The sequence below is a fragment of the Mercenaria mercenaria genome, chromosome 19 (assembly GCF_021730395.1).
Source record: "Mercenaria mercenaria strain notata chromosome 19, MADL_Memer_1, whole genome shotgun sequence".
NCBI lineage: Eukaryota > Metazoa > Mollusca > Bivalvia > Venerida > Veneridae > Mercenaria > Mercenaria mercenaria.
Window position 1 is genome coordinate 37,184,462 of NC_069379.1, and position 7,346 is coordinate 37,191,807.

A 7,346-nucleotide genomic window follows, 5' to 3' on the forward strand; every position below is an offset into this window, starting at 1 on the left:
TATGACCGCCAGGCAGCGGGGCCTATTTTCTCTACATATATTGTAAATTTCAAAAATCTTCTTCTTCAAAACTACTGGGCAGATTAACACTAAACTTCACAGAAATGAATATTTGAGTTTCTGTTTAGTTTGGTTGTGGACGCTTCTGTTATATGATTTTACAGAAGCCATATTTCTGTGGCCAGTCATGGATATTATATGCCTTTTGTAGTTCAAACCTGGCATCGAGGAAAAATATGTTTAAAAAAATATTACCGATCAATCATAGTCATTTGGTTGTCAGGGAGACTGTATGCAAAAAAAAAATATTATTTCGCCTTGTCCTTATTATAGTACTTTTAAATATTAAATTGAATAATGTAATTTTCACATTATTTTTGCATTCATCATGGCTTTAACATTGACATGTTTATTGAAGAGGCTGTACAGACTGAATCAGATGTATGTAGTGCTATAGTTCTAAATTAGCTAATTTACTGTAAATTTTTGATTCATTTTGTTTAAAACATGTTTATTTGTAGTTAAAAATGATTGTTAATGTTGTTTTTTTTAAAGTACAGACACTTACCCTGAAATAAGTTTACACCCCATTTGGTATTTTGTTGTGTTTTAGAAGCATATTTATTCTGTCTGATGGCATCAAGATCCTGGTCATTCAAGGTTTTAAACCTGCTAGAATTTTCAGGTTTAACTGCTGGATCCTGCTGTAGATCTGTACCTAGCTCATTCTGCTGCTCTGTGTTTAATACTTGGCCACCATTTACAACAAGATTTGGTTCACTCAAGCTGACATGCGTTGTCATTTTCAGTTTCAGTTTAAATTTTGGTTTCACTTTCATTTTCGTTATTTACACCCAGAATATCAGGGAATGGCAAATCCAGCAATGCCTGTATTTCAGGTGAAATTTCAAATTGCTCTAGTTCATTTTCCGCTGTCAAATACAATTCTAATGACCCGAAAAGTTGCTGGAAAGTGTCTAAATCTGAGTACTGCCGGTGTCGGTCATTTTGAGTAGCACTAGCAGACGAATTGATATTTTCAGTAGACCGCATATATTGTGTATTTACATGAAATAAACATTAAAAAAAACAAGAAGACATTTTGTTTTTTAATTCTTTATTTTAACATAATTCTTTTGGCCATACGGTAAAGATAAGTAGAATCTAAATACTTTAACATTCACGCCGTATCGAAAAAACGTGTTGGCAATGTAAACAAAACATGACCTTGTTTATGAATGAAAAAGTAGTCCGTCATGAATATTAATGAGAATCTAATGAATACGTTTACGTTTCATTGTAAACTGAAAGGGTGTCACATGGCCAGAAATAACCAATCGGAAAGAAGCTATTGCGTAAAAAGTTGGAAAGTTGTAATTATTAACATATGTTACCTCCCTTTCCAGGTTAAAGTATTTTTCGGAATTATTTGAAAACTGGAAACATATTTTCATAGTACTATAGATATTTTCAGACACAATGTCTTTCATCAAATCGGAGAACATACGAAAATCGAAACACAATAGTCAATAGCAAACTCAGATAATGAATAAACTAACATTTTTATATAACATAGTCCGAACACTTTTAAGCACGTGCGGTTTTCTCTTCCTTTTACTCATCTTTTTTATTTATTACTCTTTATCAATTAATTTTACCACTTAATTGATTTTTGTTGCTTGTGTGCACTCGCCGTGACGTAATTTGCTGATCAAAAATCGGTGAGGCATGTCTACAGGATATAGGGCGGGTTTTAGCAGAAAATCACAGGCAGAATGGTGTATTTTAAGGGTTGCGTGGCGGCAGTTAAAAAGGACAGGGTGGGGCGCCCCGCTGTGTCGCTCTAGACTTAACACTTTAATAAGTTATATGGATACTAGTATGCATACAAGAAACGTTGAACATATTCGAAACCAGACTGGACCGTTTAAAATGTTAAGTAAGTCAGTTATTATTCTAGGAAAAGGTCTGCTTGATGTTCACAAATCCCCTCACATGTCTATAAACACCATAAACACCGCTATTCCTACTATAGCTTACGTCTGCAATACAAACGGAATTATTTGCCGTCTTTGTCAGCTGAATTCAGTCCATTGGAAATGCTGTTGCCACCGTCTTCATATAACAAGTCACCATCAGGGGCCTATTTAACAAATTTTGATAAATTTTATTCTAAGTTAATTCTCTCTTAAATATGGACTTTCAAAACATGTTTCATTTACTAATATCGATATCTAATTTAATGTAATAATATAACAAATAAATATTTACTCTTCTGAGGTTCAAGGGACAGTCCAAGAGTTAAAATGAATCTACATGTTTTGGTGAGACAATCTACACCTATGTTATAAGTTTGTCTTAATAGGCTTTGTGACAATGACCCCTGTCTGACAATTTAAATAGTTCAACAAAGAAGAATGGTTAAACATGAGGGGAGATTAATATCCCCAGTTGAAAGATTACAAGTAATACGAGTTGTCCCTCTTTATAATCATTAAAATTATTTAAAAAAAATAAATCGCAATAGATTTTGATGAAATGTTCTGTATTACAAGATCATGTTATGATGTATTGAAAAATGAAATAAAAATACTAGGTCACCAGCACTGTTTCAGTTTTATTTGCCCCCAGATATGATGCTATTTTGGACATTTTCAGAATTTCCGTACTCCTACCATGTATTTCAGTAAAGTACAATAACTAGCAAAAATTTGAAATCTAAGCATTTTTATAACAGAAAATATTATTTCTAGTGGAAACATGTTCGGAGAAATCAAAAGAATTTGATTTTGTGAAAAAAGCAATAGTTGTCCTGCAGACCCGATGGTTATTTTTTTCATATTTTCGTCGATGTTAACTTGGTATTTCTGCTATTTTATCGAGTTTCATATAATAGAATTAAATCAAACTCTGCACATGTATTTGCTTATGTAATACAATACCGTTGATACGTGTGCCCGATAATTCAGGCACGGCCTGTTTTATATTGTATATTTATATTTATACTGTAGTAACATTAGTTTCGAAACCTTCCATGATTTTTATCTCTGATCTGCATAACATCAATCTTGTTTATGCTTTGACATTCGCTATATATAGACTAAGTAACAATATTAAAACCCATATGAGCCGTGCCATGAGAAAACCAACATAGTGACTTTGCGACCAGCATGAATCCAGACCAGCCTGCGCATCCACGCAGTCTGGTCCATGCTGTTCGCCGACAGTTTCTCTAATTGCAGTAGGCTTTGAAAGCGAACAGCATGGATCCTGACCAGACTGTGCGGATGTTGGTTTTCTCATGGCACGGCCCATATTTCAAAGCTAAGTAATACGACTGAGCACAAGACGGGAGTTTTTGCTTCTTTTAACATAACGGGTTGTGAATATTTTAACGTTTTATACAAATAACAAAATAAAATTAATTTAAATTAATCAAGAAGGATATCTTTTTTTTAATCCTGCTTCAATATAACCTTAGTGAATTTCATGAAAGAACAGCAACATTTATATTTCAGAATTGACACATACACGCCTTTTGGCAATATAAAATGTAACCATTAAATTATACAAGCGCCAATACAATGCCCAGCATGAAAGCACAGGTGCCCGTCCAGTCTTGGTACTCATATGGGTGCGCCCCCTCAAAAAAAATTTAAAAACACTGTTTTAAGCCTAAAACGGAAAAAAAAGAAAAAAATTCCCGATATAGTACTCTTACATGGAAAAGGTGCTTGTGTTGCCGTAACGCTATGGATGATTACTAGGACACGCTGTGGAACAACCAAAATGTCCAAAATGTCCAGTTCAGTACCAATGCAAGCTACCCTGCTGCCATTTACACATCGGACATTTAGAAAACTGTAAATAATCATATTCTACCTAGTTTACAACCAAAAATAACTCACTGTTATTTTGCAAGTGTCTAGACAATTTGGCTTGTTTGAATTTAAATGTAAGTTATTTAAGGCTGTTTACTAGGCAGAACAAGATTGTTTACTATTTTATAAATGCATTATGTGTAAATTGCAGCAAGAAAGCCTCTACTGTTACTGAACTGGACATTTTGGTTGTTCCACAGCGTGTCCTAGTAAAAAACAAAGACAAATATCAAACAGGGAATGCCACGTACCAAAAACGCAGCCTCCCCAAAACGAAACCCACAGCACGCAGACGCGCACACCACACACACACACACACACACACACACACACACACACACACACACACCTACACGCGCGCACACACAAAGCCAACACACTAGGACAAAACGAACAAACAAAGGAACACAGTGGGGCACCGCCTTGGAACGGTCAGTGGCAAAAACACCACTGGGGAGCTTAAACCGGTTTATGGTGCGCACCCAACCTCACTCTTACCCCCCACCATGTTCCAAAGACACGGGACAGTAAACCTCTATAGCGTTATACTTCCATATCAGAGAATATAGGAAAAATGTCTTTTTTTTGTTGTTTTCTTTTTTTCGTTTTAGGATTTAACTTTTGAGGGGGATGAGGACGGCACCCATATGGGCACCATAAGTGCATGAAAGTAAAAAATCGCCGTTGTACAATGCATAACAACTTGACACATATATACATAAAACACAAATGAACAAACAAAACGTCGGATCATTGACGGACACCGCCCTGCACCTCATCCTTTCACCCTAATATGTTCTGCGTAAACAAGTGAATGAAGTATTGCCATGCAATACAAAATCCCCTATTGACAGGCACCTAATTCTCTCTAATGCAGTATAACATAATAAACTGATATCTGTCAATGACGAATAAACAATATTGTTCTATGTATACAATATGTTATTAAAAAAAAAAAAAAACATTTGGATTAAAATTTGCGCATTCATTGTATAAAAACCTACAGTTGTTTTCATTTGGATTTTTTTAGCCGATTATATTTACGTTATCATTTAACATGTTTAAGTTATTTATAGCTAAAACAAAGAAGTTAATCCTAAAAAAAATCTCCACAAGAAACTCTTTAACAGATAGAGATAGGTCAAAATAAACCTTAAAAGTGGATATAACATGCATGTTGCAACAAAGAAAAGTGGATTCGGTTTTCCCTACTGCCAGTAATAAAGAAATTACAATATAATCTATTTATAGTTATAACATATTGACGTAATTCTAAAAACAAGGCTGACTTATGGTGGTGAAAATTTGTGCCAAGTTCCATCAAAATCCCTTCATGCATAAGGAAGAAATGCTCCGGACATAAGCACCTTTTCCATATAAGAGTATATAGGAAAAATGTTGTTTTTTTTTCGTTTTTGCATAAGAACAGTGGTTTTTAACTTTTGAGGGGGGCGGGGGGGGGGGGGGGGGAGCACCCATATGGGCACCAAGACCAAGGTCCTTCGAAGTTATTGAATTTGACCTTTGACCTCTAAGAGTGACCTTGAGCTAACACCTAGGGACCTGGTTCTTCCACATGGCAATACTTCTAATGGTGGTTAACATTTGTGCCTACTACATATATGAAGAAGAAATGCTCCGGACAATGTCGTTCTTGTATCTGATTTTCGGCCTCTAAGTGTGATCTTGACCTTAGACTTTGGGATCTTGTTCTTGCGCGTGACACTCCGTCTCATTGCGGTGAACACTGGTGCCAATTAACATTAAAATCCCTTTAAGGATTAAGGATAAAGGCCTTTTGGTCTTTGACGTCCAATTGTCATATTGAACTTGCAGTTAAGGGCCCGGGTTTGCGTATGACACGTTGTCTCATCCAGGGGAATATTTGTGCAAACTGATATTTAATTCCTGTTTTGTGTGACAAATTATAGACCGGACAGGAAAAAATCCCTTACTTATGATCTCCAAGAGTTCCGAACTGGACAGAAAAAAAATGTATTGATGTTTGACCTCCAATTGTGATCTTGATCTTTGAGCTAGGGGTCCGGATTTTGCGCATGACACGTTGCATCATAGTGTCACCCCTACTGATAGGTCCATCCAATTTGGTTTATTAGATACCTTTATTGTGCGTACCAATTACTCCTTACGCTATGCTAGGCGCTAGGCAGGTAGAAGTCGATAACCATTCATTTAACTCGCGGTTTACAAACTGGCATTTACGGAATTTTAGTTAAGTTGGTCTGCAGTTCGCAGTTCGCAGTTCGCGTTTCGAATTGCGAACTGCAAACTGGTCTGCAGTTCGCAGTTCGCAGTTCGCGATTCGAATTGCAAACTGCAAACTGGTCTGCAGTTCGCGATTCGAATTGCGAACTGTAAACTGGTCTGCACTTTACGATTCAAATGTCAACGTGCAGTCTGATCAACAATGTCCTGCACATTGCAGACAAGAATGCATTTCACAGTTGGTCTGCAGTTCTCGTTTCGAATTGCGAACTGCAGACTGGTCTGCAGTTTGCGATTCGTGTTGCGAACTGCAAACTAGTCTGCAGTTTACGATTCAAATTTCAAAGTGTGCAGTCTGGTCAGCACTGCCCGGCAGATTGTAGACAAGAATGCATTTCAAATTTGGTCAGAAGTAAGCAGTTCGCGTTTCGAATTGCGAACTGCAAACTGGTCTGCAGTTCGCGATTCGAATTGCAAACTGTAAACTGGTCTGCGCTTTACGATTCAAATGTCAACGTGCAGTCTGATCAACACTGTCCTGCGCATTGCAGACAAGAATGCATTTCACAGTTGGTCTGCAGTTCGCGTTTCGAATTGCGAACTGCAAACTGGTCTGCAGTTTGAGATTCATATTGCGAACTGTAAACTGGGCTGCAGTTTACAATGCAAATTTCAAAGTGCAGTCTGATCAGCACTGTCCAGCGCATTGCGGACAAGAATGCATTTCATAATTAGTCTGCAGTTTGCATTTCGCGTTTCCAACTGCGAACTGCAAACTGGTCCGCAGTTCGCGTTCCGAATTGCAAACTGCAATCTTGTCTGCTGATTACAATAAAAATTTCAAAGTGCAGTCTGATCAGCACTTTCTTGTGCATTGCAGACAAGAATGCACTTCACAGTTGGTCTATAGTTCGCAGGTTGTGTTTCCAATTGCGAACTGCAAACTGGTCTGCAGTTTGCAGTTTGCGTTTCGAATTGCGAACGGCAAACTGGTCTGCAGTTCGCAGTTCGCGATTCGAATTGCGAACTGCAAACTGGTCTGCAGTTCGCGATTTGAATTCGAACTGCAAACTGGTCTGCAGTTCGGGATTCGTATTGCAAACTGTAAACTGGGCTACAATTAACGATTCAAATTTCAAAATGCAGTCCGATTAGCTAACTAATACAGATGGATAACTCTAGCTACCCTAAACGGTGTTATTTTATGCTAAAATCTTTAGATAAAGTAGGTAGAATCAC